Source organism: Equus caballus, chromosome 8, assembly GCF_041296265.1.
Source record: "Equus caballus isolate H_3958 breed thoroughbred chromosome 8, TB-T2T, whole genome shotgun sequence".
NCBI lineage: Eukaryota > Metazoa > Chordata > Mammalia > Perissodactyla > Equidae > Equus > Equus caballus.
In genome coordinates, this window is record NC_091691.1 from 58,358,957 (window position 1) to 58,377,076 (window position 18,120).

Below are 18,120 nucleotides of genomic sequence, written 5' to 3' on the forward strand. Positions count from 1 at the left end.
ATTTGTTAGCATTTTAGTCAATACAATCTCTGTTAGAGGTATGATATGGTTCGCATGCCCATTCTGAACTGAGTAGCAAGGAAAAGACAGTTGAATTGTATCCTGCACCTGCTGTGTGCAGAGGACGACAAAACTGCTGAGGCACATAGATGACCAGAGAGCCATGTCACCCCACTGCAGATGGGGTGGGAGCGGGGAGACAAAGCTTAACGTTGCTTTTATCAGGAAAATGTACATTTTGGAAGGGTGGGAAATATTTTTTCTTTTTCTAAGAGGATATAGGCAGAAGTTGAGATGAAAACCTGCAATGAATAGACCATTTCCTGTGAAATGCCTTTCTCTGACTCTTGTTCCAGAATTCAGTACTTCACGGTCCCAGATTGACGTTTTAAAGTATTCAAATTAATTTACTCTTCTCTAAAACTAATATTCTATTGTCACTTTATAAAATGGCATCTGACATCCAGATCCAAAATAATGAAAAATTCTGTTTTTCATACTATCAGTACAGATATTTTTATTCAGGAAATCAGTTCATTTGAAAATGATACAGTATGATTTATAGTAAAGTCCCATGTAAGGACTTTTTCAGAAATTCATGAATTTAGTACCACTCTGAAGGTGTCACTCAAAATGGAGACTGGGGACTTGTCATTATGTAAATAAACAAATTCAGACATACTCAGCCTCCTTGAACCACTTAGTGAAGAGTACACAAAATATTGTCACAATATCATTATTATTTATTGGATGAGCCCTCAAAATTTTCTTTAAGTCATCGACATATATTTTCCTCTTTATATTTTCTTTTGTACCTCTTATTGTTTGAAATGTGTGACTCATCAAATTCAGGGCAAAGAACAAGTTAGAAGGAAAGAAAATCCAGATAATTGAATTTTCTTTAGGCTGGGAACATCTTGTAACACAGGATTACCTCTAATGGAAGATCTTTATGTGTATCATGATACTGCCTTTAGGTGTCCTTTGAATGAACTATAGAAATATAACTTCCTTTTATTTTTGGAATGAGTTAACTTTTCCTAGCTAGCAGAGTTCTCCTTTTCTGATTATAATTCACATTAAAGAAGAAAGAGAGTGGGGCCAGCCCTGTGGCATAGTAGTTAAGGTCACGCACTCTGCTTCAGTGGCCTGGGGTTCATGGGTTTGGATCCCAGGAGTGGATCTACACACTGCTCATGAAGCCATGCTGTGGCAGTGTCCCACATACAAAATAGAGGAAGATAGGCATGGATGTTAGCTCAGGGCCAATCTTCCTCAAGCAAAATGAGGAAGGTTGGCCACAGATGTTAGCTCAGGGCGAATCTTCCTCACCACCATCCCCCCAAAAAAAGAGAGAGAAAGTTTTAGATACCAGAATATGCTAGTTATGGTTACACAGACACTTTTCAGATGCTTTAGGAGAAAGATCATCACTTTTCAACTAGTTTGGGTAACAAGCTAAGCTGATAGTGATGGGTACTGTTGGAATGGCTGTATTTTTGTAGAGATTACCTCTAGCGAGTATTGACACTTGCTACCTATCAATTAATCAGATTTGAACATTTATCACTCTAGACTTATTGGAGGAGATGGCAACAGTCTCCTAATTATGTAATAGTTTAAAGAATCTATTCTATTCTTTTCTTTTTTCCTTGAAAATTCCAGGTTGCTTTCGGTTGAGAAATTATGAAGTATAGACACACTTTTAGTTTTAATTCCTGAAAACAATCTCATTTTCCTGTCTCAGTGAGGCTCTTCCTCTTTCTTGGCTCATTCTGTAATGTATAATCTTGTATCCTATTATTGTATTCTGGCTTGTCTGGACAATACTGCAATAAATCGTGATGGCTGACAGAGCGTTAAGTGAATTTCAATAAATTATGAGAACCTTCATTCTGCCAGTTATGCAAAAAAATACTTGACACCTCAATAAAAAGGCAACAGAGGGAGCATTAAAAATGCATCTCTAAAATTTAAATATTTGTCCTTTTTTTTCCCTATTCAATTGTTCTATGTAGGGAGGAGAATTGAATAAACATTTTTTAAAACTCTGTTATGATAAGGTTTATCTTTTTATAAAGTCCTTGAAACTGAGTTTATTCAAAATTTGAAGATATACATTTTCTTTTTAAAATCATTTAACACATGGAAGTTGCTAGAACCTGTTAGGTTGATCGTTGGCAATAATTTATCATTGTCCACATCCGGACTTGTTCTCTGGCCAATAAAACATTATAATTTGCTCGAAGTTGAGGGCTCGTCTCTCAGTATCATGTCTATTTTAGATGGTTTTAGAAGGGACTTTATTCATAGTGATGGTGATCATATAATTTATCATCCAAACCAGACACTTGGAGAGGGAAAGGGAGTTCCATTCAGATGTGAAGTCTGGACCACCAGTGAAAGCCACACAGCCAAGTATGTACAGATTCCCTATGTGTCATAGATGCCCAATACAAATTTTTTGATTTTTTAAATATCTGTTGCTGATTCCAACAATTGTTTCCAATGAGAGCTTTAAATTGTGATTTTTTCAAACTTGCAATAAACCCAGTAAGTCCACTAGTTAATGTGCTAGGGGAAGGAAGAACAAGTTTTACACATTTGGTCTTACTTTAATAATGTTAATCCTAATCCTTTACTTCTCTTTCTTTTAAGTTGGTTTGAATTAACCTTCTTATTTTCCTCCTTGTTATTCCATTTTCTCTTCTTTTTCCCCTCTCCCTCACCTTGAATTTCACACCTGGTGACCGTAAGTTGAGATGGAACACCTGTCTTGGAACTGAAATTATGAAAGAAGGTGGAAGTTGTGGTCTCAGCACTTTTGAAGGAGATGAGCTTCTTTTCTGGTTCCTTAATATTTCATGCTCCTTTTCCCACAGACCTCATTCTCTTGGAAGATCACTCTTCTTAGCTCTTTCCATCTTTAAATTATTATGGGATTTTTTTTGAGGAGGGAGGGATTGTAGAAATGCAAGGCTGTTTTTTAATTGACATTTTTATTGACATAAGTGTAGATTTACATGCAGTTGTGAGAAATAACACATGCCCTTTATCTACTTTCCCCAACTGTAACATTTTGCAAACGATGGTACAATATCACAACCAGGATTGACATTGATAAGTCCACCTGTCATATTAATATTTCCCTAGTTTTACTTGTACTCATTTGTGTATGTGTATTTAATTCTATACAATTTTATTACATGTGTAGGTTTATGTATCCATCACCACATACAAAATACTGCTTATTTCTGTCACCACAAGGATGCTTTGTGCTGCCGTTTTATAACACACCCACCTCCCTCCTATCCACTGGCAACCACAAAATGTCTCTAATTTCGAAAATTTTGTCATTTTAAGACTATATAAACAGAATTATACAGTACGTAACCTTTTGGGATTGTCTTTTTCACTCACCACAATTCTTTGGAGATTCACCCAAGTTGTGACACATTTCGAACAATTTGTTCCTTTTTATTGCCAAGTTGTATTTATTGCCGAGTGATACATCTGTACTACTATCTGTTTAAGCTTCACCTGTTGCAGGATGTCTAGGCTGTTCTAGTTTTTGGCTTTTACAATAAAGCTGCTGTGACTGTTCGTGTTTAGGTTTCCGCGTGATCACTCTTACCTCTTCTAGTTAAGATTTATCTCAGGGAAGGTATGCTTTCATTGCATTATATCCTTTTCTTCATGGCACTTATCACAGTTGTAATTTTACGTTTGCACATGTGTGATGATTCGATTGCAGTTAATGTGTCCTACCGGACCTTATCTCCATGGGGACAGGAATTATGTCTGTTTTTCTCATCATTGTTTTCCCAGTGCCTGTAGAGTGCCCGGCACACAGATATTTGGGAAATGAATTGTTGGCTGAATGAACCAGTCGTAATGATAGACCATTTATACATACTACTTCTCTAGCCTAACATCCCTGAAATTTGGAAATTTATAAATCTTATTGTATAGATGAGGAAAATTAGGTAAAGGAATTTATCCGAATTACTCTGTGAGAAAGTAGGCAAGGTGGACTTCGAACACATATCTGACTTCAAAACTCTTACTCTTTCCACTGCACTGGTCTTTTTCTTGCAGCTATGAAATTATTTCTACTTTTCTCTGAGGGAGCAATTCAACTGCAACCACAGAGACACAGCTGTGACAAAATACTACGTTCAATTGATAACCCAATACAATGATATGATGAAACAAAAGCCAACCCCACTGCCTTTTGTTTTCTGACAGATCACGTGAAGAAAGCAGGCATAGTTGCTGTGTAATTTGCAGTCTGCAGGTGTGGGAGTCTCTATTTCATAGGACACAAATAAGCCTGGACATATTTGGTAATTACTGTGTTAATACAGAGTAATTGCACAGCTATTTCTTTCTTACAAATTATATGGTAGTTATATTTGAAATTACCATAAAAAATGAAAAACTTCTAGATGCCAGTAAATGATTGCTTTATAATTACAAAATAATTACATAGTTATTTTGCCCTAGAAATATAAAGCATTGTACAAAAGCCATATACTTCACTGCCAGAGCTGCCAAGGTCCAATGCTATCGGTCTTTTTAGGAATTGCCTTCAGGACTTTCTAAAATTCTCAAAAACTTTAACTTCTCTGGGGGGTGAAAATATGTGTCACAAGAGAGATAGCCTCTCTCATTAAACCAGAATTTTCAATGACCCCAAAGCTATTGCACCATAAAAATTAAGTCAGTAATGATAGTAACAGAGCTATTTTGCCTACCCTTGACGAGACCTTTTTGGCTGTGGTTACTCAAGAAGGAGCCAGTTAATACAGCAAAGTCTTTATGCATTTCCGTGTGTCACAGAGTCAACCTGACATGGGAATTGTGGCAGTTACTTATTCAACTTTTCCGTCACTTAAAAAATTGACTTGACTGGGGCTGGCCCCGTGGCCGAGTGGTTAAGTTCGCGCGCTCCGCTGCAGGCGACCCAGTGTTTCGTTGGTTCGAATCCTGGGCGCGGACATGGCACTGCTCGTCAGACCATGCTGAGGCAGCGTCCCACATGCCACAACTAGAGGAACCCACAACGAAGAATACACAACTATGTACCGGGGGGGCTTTGGGGAGAAAAAGGAAAAAATAAAATCTTTAAAAAAAAATTGACTTGACTTTGGTTGCCCATTCATACTATATGTTATCTCATCATTTTTCACTCTGTATGCTATTAAAGCATTACAGTATATGAATGTTAGAATATTAAGTATACAGATTGATTATTATTTATGATGCCAATTCTGCTTCTCTGGATATTTGCAATAAAAAAATTTTAAGGAAGTCAAAGATAAAACAAATAGATGCATAATTTTCAGTTATGGAATGAAAACTATTGGAGAAAATAATTTTCACTTCAAGGCTTAGGATTTCATTTAGCACTTTTAATTAATTACTTCTACATTGACAAGATGTAGTGCTTTAATAAAGCAAAGAGTGAAAACAAATGAATGTAACTTTCTGTATCTGAATTTTTTCTCCAATAGAAACAGTGCTGAAACACTTTGGAGAGTGAAAATAAAAAAAAATCAATGAAAGAATTTCAGTCCCAGGCATAATTAAGTAACTGGTATAAGACATTGTTCCATTGTAAATAGGTTTTAAATTGAGAAAAATGTATGAGGTATCTATTTTCAGGCATTATCCACAAGTAGTACCTGGCTGTGATCCTTGAGGAAAGGAAGAAACATGACGTAAGCTCACTTCTCCCAACTTTGTGCCTGAGGCGCTTTGTACACTTCAGCCCAGGGAAGGGGAATCAAATAGAGAGCAACAGTCTTGCTGAGCAGAAGGAAGAGATATTAACGATCAGAATTGTTGACGTGACTGGAATTTCCAAGATAGGATATTTGAAAGGAGAGTACAGCCTAGAGAAGAATATCCAAAAATATCCTTAGAGGCCCCTTTGAAGTTTTGGTCAAATACTCACCTGCACATTGGTAGGGTGAGAATCCATAGACTTTGGTGGAGGACAACTACTGGGGGCCCTGTGGACTGAAAGAAGACTCCTGACTTCTTATCGTACTAGAAGACATGAGAGTCCCAATATATTAGAGTAGGGAGATAAGGCTGAATATTCTAGGTATTCAGTTGAGTGTCTAGAAGAGCCACACTTAGCTTTTAGAGAAAAGATCTTTTCTAGATGTACCCCTCTACAGTCTGAAAACAACTCTCCACAAGATAAAACAGGTCTACTAGGAAATTTACAGCCTGTCAGAAGAAAATGCAACACTTTTTATGGGAAGTTAAAAATCCACCTGCTCTACAATGTAGCACACACAATATGCATGTCATATTTTTAAAAATTAAAATATATAGAATTAAGAAAATGTGGCCTATGACCCAGAAAAACAAGAAAAATTGATCAAGGGCTTGGCCTAGTGGCACAGTGGTTAAGTTTGCACACTCTGCTTTGGTGGTTTGGGGTTCACCACTTCAGATCCCAGGCATGGACCTACCCACCGCTTATCGAGCCGTGCTGTAGCAGTCATCCCAAATATGAAGCAGAGGAAAATGGGCATGGATGTTAGCTCAGGACCTATCTTCCTCAGCAAAAAAAAAAAAAAAGAGAGAGAATTGGCAGTGGATGTTATCTCAGGGCTAATCTTCCTCAAAAAAAAAAATAAAAGAAAGAAAAAATAGGAAAACCACACCCAGAAATATGATAGTCAATTGTTAAAAACCAAAAGTAAAGAAAAATGTCTTAAAAGCAATCTGGGTTTAAAAGTACATTACTTATGGGGAAATTACAATGAAAATTTCTGACTAGTTTTCTGAAACAAGGCAAGTGAAGGGACAATGATATCCTATTTCTTAAATGTTGCATGGGGGAATAAAAATACAGTCAATCTAGAATTCTATAGCCTTCATAAATGTAGTGCAAAATACCCTTCAGCTACTGTGCAAAAATCCTGCAAAAGCATCCTTCAAAAATTTCATTGAAATGAAAACATCTTCAGATGAGCAACAGCTGATCAGCAGGAGATTTGTACTACAATAAACACTAAAGAAAGTTCTTCATCTTAAAGAAAATAACACTAGATAGAAACTTTGAGTCATACAAAGGAACAAAGACCACTAGAAATTCTAAATATGTGCATAAACATATATTTTAAGTTTTTCCTTATATCTTAATTTATTTAAAAGATAAGTGATTGCTAAAAATTAAACTTATATCAATGTATTTGTGGGTTATAACATATTTAAGAAATATATATGACAAAAATAGCACCAAATGTGGGAGGGAATAGATGGAAATATTTTATTGTAAGATTAGTATGTTACATGTGAATTGGTACCATATTACTTTACTATTGAATGCGATGACGTGAGGATGAATATCATAATCCCTAGAGCAGCCACTATAAGAATAAAATAAAGAGGTATAGCTAAAAATCAAATGAAGACATAATTAAACACTAATGACCCTTAATTATCCCCAAAGATGATACGAAAGAAGAAAAAGGGAAACAAAAACTAAATGGGACAAGAAGAAAACAAGTGGCAAGATAGTAGACTGAAATTCAACCATCCCAATATTTATAGTAAATGTAAATAATCAATGCAGTCCAATGAAAAGAAAGAGATTTTCATCTTGGATTTAAAAAAAAAAAAAGCAAGATCCACTTTATATTGTTTATCAGAAATACAATTAAAATATGATGACAAGGACTGTTTTTATGTAAAAGGACTGAAAAAGATAGACCAGGCAAAGACTAATCATATGAAAGTTGGATTGTCTCTATTAATGTCAGACAAAATAGACTTCAAGACAAGGCATATAATCAGAGAAGAATAGAAATATTCCATAATGACAAAAGAGCCAGTACTTCAAGGACACATAACACATAACACATCAAACTTGTAAACAACATATAACTGAGCTTTGAAATATATAAAGCAAAAACTGACAAAAGCATAAGGAGAAATAGACAAAAACAATTAGATTTTAAGGTTTCAAGATTTCAGTTGAGAAAACCATGAACACAGTTAACCTACTTCACATTTATAGAATGCCTCACCCGATGACTCATAGAGGCCACATTATTTTCACATGGAGCATTCACCATGGTGCACCATATGTTGTGCCATAAATAATTTTCAATAACTCTCAAAGCATTGAAATAACTCAGAGAATATTCTCCGACCAGAACAAAACTAAATTAGATATCAGTATCAAAAGAATATCTGGTAAAGGCCCAAATATTTATAAATTGAGCCACCTACTTATAAATCTCACATGATTCAAATTAAAAATATACCACAGAAATTAGAAAATATTTTGAGCTAAATGATAAAAACAAATAGGAATAGAATTCATGGGATGCAACCAAAGCAGTGTTTAGAAATAAAAACATTTATAGTGCTTATGACATATATCAAGAAAAAAGAATGGTTGAAAATAAATTCTCTGTGCTTCTACATTATGAAACTAGAAAAAAGAGAGCAAAATAAATATTAAGCAAGTTGAAGAAGGCTATAATAACAATAAGAGCAGGATAAAGTAAAATAGAAAACAGACAAGTAGAGGTTATTAACAAAGCCAAAGTTTGTTTTGAAAGAAATTGATGAAATTGTTAGCAAGACTGATCAGGAAAGAAAAGGAGGGAGAAAAAAATGTAATATCTGAAATAAAGAATAGTTTTAGAGATCCCAGAGACATTAAAAGAATATTAAGTGAATAACACAAGGAACTTTATGTCAGTAAATTCTATAGCTAAGGTAAAAGGAAAATTCTTTAAAAGAACACAATCTACCAAAACTGATCCTATGAAAAATAGAAAATCTTAAGAACCGCATACCTGTTAAAGAAATGGAACTGTTATCAAAGCTTTTCCTCCAAGTAAATTTGGGTCCAAGACAGTGTCACTGCTGAATTTTATCCTACATATACATAAAAAAATAGACCTAAACTTACACAAATTCTATCAGAAAATAGAGAAACAGAAAACACTTCCTAACTCAGTTTAGGAAGCTAGAATAAAACTTTGATACAAAAACCTGACAAGGGCATCAGAAGAAAAGGAAATTGCAGATGAATACAGATGAAATATTAGCAAGTTGAAGCCATCCATATGTAAAGGGAATAATATGTCACACAACAGACACTAAAATTAATTCATGAAGAATCATCAAACTAGCAATGCAAGTTCAAATTATATAATTTCTAGAAAAAATAAAATACAGGAGAAAATCCCTATGCCTTATAGATAGGCATATTTTCCCTAAAATGCAGAAATCACTAACAATACAAAAAAAAATCACTAATGATAAAAGAAAAGAATTGATTATTTGATGTTCATCAAACTTCTGCTTGCCAAATGGCCTACTAAGAAAGTAAATAGGCAAGCCACAGACTGGGAAAAAAAAATATTTGCTAAACATTTGATAAAGGATTTGTACAAAGAATATATAAAACTCTACTATATTTCAACACTAAAAAGGCAGTCTACTTTTAAAAAACTGGGCAGAAGACTTGAGTCAGTTCATAAGAGAAGTAGATAATAAAAAATAAGCATATATAATGCATGAAATAAATCAAGGAGAGGCAAATTAAAACCACAATGAGACACCACTCCACATCCATTAGAATGTACACAATTTTAAAAGATTGACAACAACAAATGTTGTATGACAACCAAATCTCTTCTGCAATGGAAAACTGTTTGGCAGTTTCTCCAGAGCGAAATATTTACTTAACCGTTTGAGGCAGCCATGGAGTTGTGCCATTCTGATCCCCCTTCATAAGAGAGCTCACATTTCATCTGTGAGTAGCGCACTTAGCTGACGGCATCCAGCTACATCATCTTCAGGATCCACCCTAGTCTTCAAGCTGAAGCCACGCTCTGGGGTGCTGCTTCCAACGCTGTGCATCTCCTGGCCATTTATCTGCAAAGGGAGAGTCTTCTGGTGGGCAGTCTTTGTTCTGAAGATCTCAATTGTTTGGCTGAGACTTTGTCAGGTCTGCATTGCAGTCTGAGGCTCTCGCTGCCTCCTTATGCTTCTTCCTGCCTCTTCTTTCACAGGTGTTAACTCTGTCTCACAGTTTGAAGACATTTTCTGCCTAAAACTGCTTCTTTCCAGTTTAGCTTTCACAGGCATTACTCCCAAGTAAATTTCTTGCACTTGCTCTGTTTCAGTGTTGACTTTCCCAAAGGACCTGAACATCAAGAAAAGTTAAGAGTCAGAGAGTTTACATTATTCCCTAGCAAACAAATTAGCTTGCCATGATTTAATGGATGGCAGGAGACAGGAGATTCCTAGTTCAGAGACAAAGGACTTTATTACTCCTGGCATAGCAGGCCCCACGAATTTGTTTGCAAGGGTTCTGCTTGCTCCTCCTTTTCCCCAGGTGATTCAGAACGGCCCACATGGGTGCTGAGCACGAGGCAGGTTTGTGTTACAAATGAGGAAACCTGAGCTAAGAAAATTCCAAGCTTTTAAACAAGCTTCAGGCAAATCTGCTCAGTCTTCACCCTGGAGGGAGATATTATCTTTATTATGCTGAACAACAAATAGTCTGCCCTCTGCCTAGGAGAATGACACTATCTTTCGCTTCCATGGCTGTTGACTATACAAACATCCTTAAAAAGATAGTAGAGACCAGAAGCAGTACATCCCTCTGCTCACATACATGCAGAAATGGGAGAGTCCATGGAGAATTGTCTCCTAACACCAAATCTTAGATGTTTTCTCAAAAGAAATGAAAATATTTTTCCACACAAAAAGACTTACAGAAGATCATTCATAGGAACTTTATTCACTATAGCCCCAAACTGGTAGAAAACAAAACATTCATCAGTAGGAAAAGAGATCAAGAAATCATGGGATCTTTATGCAGAGAAATACCAGTCAGCAATAAAAATTAACAAACTACAGATACACATGACAACATGGATAAATCTCAAAGATACGCTAAGAAAAGAGAGGGAGAGAGAGAGAAAGAGAGGAAAGAGGGAAGGAAGAAAGGAAGGAAGGAAAGAAAAGAAAGAGAGAAAGAAATGAAACAGACTGTTATGGACTGAATATTTGTGTGATCCCCACCCTCCCCATTAATATATTGAAGCCCTAACCCTTAGTGTGATGCCATTTGCAGATGAGGTCTTTGGGAGGTAATATAGTTGGATGAAGTCATGAGGGAAGCCCTTTATGATGGGATTATAAGAATAGACACCAGAGCTAGCTCGCTCTCTCTTTCTTTCTCTCTCTCCTCACGCATGTGTCAAGGAAAAGCCATGTGAGCACACAGTGAGAAGGCAGCCATCTGTAAACCAGAAATAGAGCCCTTCCCAGAACTCCAAGATGCTGGCATTCTGATCTTGGACTTCCAGCCTCCAGAACTATGAGAAAATTAATTTCTGTTGTTTAAGCCTCCTAGTCTATGATATTTTGTTATGGCAGCATGAACAGACTAAGACACAGACAAACACACTGTATGAGCCCATTTACATGAAATTCTTAAACAGTCAAAATATCCTGATGGAAGTCAGTAGAATGATTGTCTGTGATTGGAGGGTGTGGTAGAATTGCCTTGGTAAGGGTAGAAGGGAAATTTCAAGGATGACGGAAATGTTCTATTTCTTAATGGGGTGTGGTTAGAGAGGCAGATATACGCATTTATCAAAACTCATTTAACTGTACACATAACTCTGTGCATCTCACTCTGTGTGAATTACACCTCAATAAAAATTCGAATATACTTCAAGTGGAAATGAATATATTTTCAGTTAATGTTCAACTTTTCTAAAATATTTCCAATTCTTTATTTTCAGTTTTATGTTTGAACTTTTTCTCTGTTCTGACAAAATGATCTATAGGGTCAACACAAACTCAATAAAAATCCCAGAAGTCTCTTTTTTTACCATAGCAATTGACAAACTGATTCTAAAATGTATATGGAAATACAGAGCATTTCGAACAGATAAAACAATCTCGACAAGAAAAGAACAAAATTGGAGGATTTACTCTGTAGACTTCAACACTTTCTGTTAAGCTACAACAATTAAGACAGTGCAGTAGAAACCGTGGTTGGGCTCCACACCATAACAAATCAGCTCTACATGACAATTCTGAATTATTGAATTAATCATTATTATAGTTTATTTTTGAGATTTATTTAATATATTAAATTAGGAGATGTTAAGTGCAGATTGGCCAATCCATATAAGACAGGAAACCAGGACACATTTATTTTGAATATTTAATAATGTGATTTATGGACCTCACTTTTTAAAAGGCATACACAATTAGGTGTTTATGGCATATAGTCTTTTTATTTTCTAACTCATCTCTCTGTCTCTCAAACACTGCAATTTATTTTTGAAACTTCTTTTTATGGTAATGAACAAAGGCACTCAGCGGTATTGCAAATATTTAAGAGAACAATGTATTGCTTAAAGAGGCCCTTTTTCTAGTTGTCAGAAGAGGATTCTGTTCAGTAAAGAGAAGGAATTTATGTTTTAAATTTCTCAGTAGTAGATATTTTCTTAAAATGCTACAAAAGTATGGCATAGATTCAAATGGTAATAACAGATTCAAACACCTAATGTGAAAGATTCAGTAAGCTTTAAGTGAACATTAAAAAAAGCAAACATAAGAAAATTTCTAAATTACTACCTGCTCTGTCAGGTGATAATTTTTGATTTTCGTTCCAAGATACCAGAAAACATGACTATCTTTCTAACCTCTGTGTCTGAAGTGCCCAAACAATGCTTATTATCAATTCCTTCCTTCACTTAGTCAATTAATAATGATTTATCAAATACCTACTAATGCCTGGCACTTTCAGGTGCTGGCACTGTTCATTACACAGAATGCAGTCAATAAATGTTGGTCACACTTAAGTATGAATAGATAAAGAGAGATGTGTGCACACTTAGGCTGAAAAGTTAAGCACAGAAACATGGTCAGAACAGAACTTCAAATGGTGCAACTGTAGTGAACACTTTTTTATGAGTAGTTACCGTGCCCTCTGATCTCACACTACAGATCAATCTATGTTCAGAAGTAATTTTTAAAATATCTTTATATTCAACTGAATTTCTTGGACCATTATGGTAGCTGGCTTTAAAATTACAGGTTTGTATTTCTTCTTCCATGACTTTTTCTGTTTAACAGGTTCATTGACATTCATTAACATAAAATAAATGCACATATTTAAAGTGCAAAATGTTGTAAGTTTTAGCTTATGTATACAACTGTAAAGCCAATACCACAGTCAAGATAATGAACATGATTATTATACTCTGTTGTCTGGAGCTGCAAAGGGCAAGGAACGGCAGGTACTGCCAAGGCTACTTGGTTTTTTAAGCAATCAGAGTTTATTAATAAAGGGGAACAGAACAAGGAACAAGGATAAAGGGGAACAACAAATCGGCACTCAACATCCACACCGCAATCAGCCGGGGAAGTCCCAATAGTTTGTACGGTGGGTGGGAGTGCCGATTGTCCAGGTCTGAGGCAAAGCATCCTTTCCTTAGTGAGACTTCCAATTGTTCTATTCTTGTGACTCTCTTTTATTCTAAGATTTCTCTAGGTTCTAACTCAGGGTTTCAGACATTTGGATAGGTTGAGTTATTTCTTCTTGTTCCCATGGATGGGATGTTTCTAAAGTCCAGTCAGGTAAGGAACATGACACAGGGCATATTCTTTTTAACTTGTGCCTTAGAGTGGGGCCATCTTTGGCCCCAAGCGCAGACACCTTCCTTCACATAGGGCCCAGGTCCAGTGTCCTTGGAAGGTGGGGAGCCCAATGAACTCTGCACATACCCAGAAATTTCCTCCTTGCCCTTTGTCATCTCTTCCTCCTGATTCTTCTTCTTTGTGTTCACTCCATCCCCTACCTCACACCATATACAAAAATTAACTTAAAATGGGTCAATGAACTAAATATGAAAGCTAAAATGATAAAGCTCTTAAAAAATAATTAAATCTTATGACCTTAGATTTTTCAGTGGATTCTTATTGGACCTCAAAAGCACAAGGAACAAAAGAAAAAAATAGAATGTATTAATTTTTACAGGAAAACCATTAGATCTTAAAACTATATGATTGATTTTTAGTTTGTGATATTTGAACACCAGTTCATTTCACAGTCATGCCAAGTAACATTTCTTTTCCAGTTTACACCTCAATTCCATCAGAGGCTTAGTCATAATTTCTTTGTTTCTTCTGCTACATTAATGAGACAGAAATAAAGCTACCTGTCAATTGATGCCTGGAAGTATATTTGGACTAAATGACAAAGTGGGATGTGAATAAACCTTCATCAATATTCTCTCTGGTGTCAATAAGCTTCCCTTTAAAGCAGAATTCAATCAGCCTGGAGTCAATCGATCTTATATGCAAAGAAGATAGAAAATTGCTCTCCTGTAGGCACATTTGTCTACACTTCAGAGCAAAGGCAGTTCAAATTAAACAAACAGTTCCACAACTCTAGCTTGCCCTGGTTAGGATTTAACAGGTAACATAACAGTGTAAAAGACAGGGCTTCACTCTACCATGGCTGTTTTAAAGCTATAGAAACCAGTTTTTGCAACTTGTTGCAGGTGCTCCCTTCATTACATTCCAACACCTCCCAAGTGGAAGCATAACCAGAGTGACTTGAGATGCAGGTGTTATTCGGAAATAATTTGGGGGACATTATGAGAATGTGTATGGGGGCATTTGCAACCAGTAGCTTGAAATGAGTATTTGAATTATATTATTTCATAAAACTTTGATTGATGGCTAATTGGAAGAAGTTAAGAGATTCTTTGCAGCTCCACATAAATATCTTAAGGCAAATTCTTGATAAAACATCAATATCCTAAATTTTAAAGTAAATTTTGTCTCCATTCAAAGCATTTGCTTGTTTTCCTTGATGAATAATTCCCACAAAAATACTCCTTTACTCCAGGGATCTGATTAGAAGCTGTAAACAAGCACAGATATAATAAATGCCAGTCCTGTAAAGCACATAAATCAGAGAATCAGAATGTAACCACGCTGTGGTGGGAGAAGGTCAGTAAAGTTTCAGCTCCATTTCATGAATGAGTTAGAAAACTTAACTGAATGCATCCCACAACATCTGGTTGTGTGAGTGTGTGTTGAAATCAAAGATAAAAAGACAAGCAGATTGGGCCAAACCAATCACTTTATTTATATGGGAGTGAAAACATAGTGACCAGCTTTCAGTGCTTAATGGGTCTGGTTTGAGGAACTTTTTTTTTTTTTTTGAGGAAGATTAACCCTGAACTAACTAACATCTGCCACCAATCCTCCTCTTTTTGCTGAGGAAGACTGGCCCCGAACTAACATCTGTGCCCATCTTCCTCTGCTTTATACATGAGACGCTTGCCACAGCATGGCTAGATAATTGATGCCTATGTGGGCACCTGGGGCCAAACTGGCGAACCTGGCACAGCCTAAGAGGAGCACACGAACTCAACCTCTGCGCCACCAGCCGACATCGACAAAGAACTATTTTTTAATGCATTATCCTTTGGGTTCTCGTCTAGTCCCTATTCTATGTTAAAAACATAGTGAGGGTGATCTATTTAAAACAAAAGAAATTTCTCCAATTCTATTTCTCTTGCTTTAGCATTTCTAACGGCTTTTTAATAAATTTATTTTAGTTTGTAAAGAATTGTACCAAAAAAAAAAACCTCTCCACCAGAGTAAACAACATGGTAAAAATATCAGTTACTCAGAAAATGAAGCTTACTGATGCTTTCCTTTGAATTTAGTCTTAGAAGATAGAACTTTATGATTTTCAAAGCAAATTCAAAATGTGTCTCATTTAATCATTGCAATATGATTCTGCAAATATGAATACTTACATTCAAACCATTGAGTGAGATGTCTGAACATTTTTAAATATATGATATCAGCTTTTGATGCTTTTGATTTTCTTCTAGGAGTAGGCACAACGTTTTCTCCCCATCCTCCAATCCATAACGCTTATTGATTATGCTCCTTGTCTGGCCCGTGGCATAAGCAGGCTTGTATTATGATCCATGGAAATGCTCGTGTTTTATCTGGCCCCCTCCTTGATGTCAAGAACAAGGTCGTTATTTCTCTCGAGCCCTCATCACACAGAACGGTATCTAGTGTGCAGTAGATTCCACAACTTGCTTTTTTCACCTTTAATATCTCTTAGAATCAAAAAACACACATTACAAAGATAGAACCACATTTGAGACCAAAATTCCAAGCAGCACTTATTTTTTTGTTTGTTGTAAAACCCAGAGGATAAAAAATGTTCTTTTATATCATACGGTTATGTAGGGTATCTATCTCCCTTTGCATATCAATTGCTTTCACTAATCTGTGGGTCCTTATCATCCAAGTAGCTTACTGTATAAGTAAAGTGCATATCATTCGTTCATAAAAATCACACTCTCAATCAAAAACGGTCAAATACTTCAGACAAAAAGAAGGCTGTAAATAGTGTATTATCCCGGTGTGAACATGGTCAGTTCACAGCATCGTATGTTTTATTTTAATGGGTGGCAATAATGCATTAGATGCTATTTTATTAAAAGTTAATACTTATTTTTATTTTTGAATAAGTGGATTTAGGTAAGCCAAAAGGAAAAATCTTCACTTAGCTATTAGATCAGCTTTTTATTATCCAAAGCAAAATCTTCACTCTAAATGTATGTAAATCACTGATTTTCAGACCACCAAAGGGAATGTACTTTACACTATAACTTAAATACTAATGAAATCAGTTGAAAATGATAGTCATTAGTCAGCTGTGTCTTGATAGTGTTCCCTGTGGACCAATATAAAGTCACCACTAGAAATGGATTTTCTCACAGTCTACAGTGAGTGTTTAACTTTTTTCTTTAAAGCAGATTTAAATTTGATATTTAATGCATGGTTGTTTTTTAAAAAAATTCAGATGATATGCTTTTGCATTTGCAACCTGCATTTAATCTTCAAATGCTATAACCCTGTGTGAAATGTATGAAATAGATAGTAATCGCCACCAGTGGAGGTATACTAATTATTAAAAAAGCTCAAACCAAATCCTAGTGGGAGCAAAATGTGTTCATACATACCATTTGAATCTCAGTTTGGGAGCAGATCTGTGGAAATTAGACAGCAAATATGTATAATATTATTACATCCTTCTAGGTTAAGAAACGGTTAAAATTGTTTTAGGTTTTGATATTGAAAATAGTGCTAGTATTTACAAATTCGTTATGTAATAATTGTATAGCCATGCAAATATATGCATTTATATATGCATATTATTTTCTGTGATTTGAGATGCAAATTTCAAATACATCAGTTCAAACATATTGAGAATCAGTAAGGACAGGAAGTAAAGTAAGGAAAAATGGTTTTAAAAAAATTTATATTTGGTTGTCACCACAGACGATAGATGAATTTCAAAAATTAATATGGTATGTCTTGCTACAGAGCTACAGCAGAGTACTCCGTGGGAGTGCCTAAGCTTTGACATTGTTCAGGGGTTTAGCTATTAGAATTTCAGTAGAAAACTTTCACTGTGAGTTTGTAGCAAAAGCCATCCAAATGATTTTATATAAAATACTTTGAATTTATTTTATTGCTTACCAAAGATCCCACTGTGTATAAATACATAATTATTTTAATTACACCAGTACTTGCTGGGGATCCCTAAAAGGGTATTTAACTCCTCTTGGCCAGTATAGTACTAATAAATATAGTGATAGATGTTATTAATTAGCTTCTGTGGGTCTGTGTATTTTGAAAGCTAATGGTATTATATACCTTTCATACAATATTAACAATTGAACTTCAGGGAAATGTGTTGCAAAATTTTCTGTAATTTTTGCAATATTTTTCCTGGCTCTACAAGTTGCTACCATGAAATGCTTTATTTAGTTTTGGTGTAGAAGAGTGAAAAATAGTGGAAAATTTTCTTACAATAAGGTGGAAATAAGCACAAAGAAGCAAATAAATGAAAGAGATGAGCAAATAACTCATAGACAAAGACATATAAACATGTTAAGAAGATTCATGAATTTTAGGTGTGTATTAATACAAATTAAGTCCTAAGGAGGCACTAGTAATAAATATTCATTTATACATATTTTTAAATTACCAATGTCCAATTAC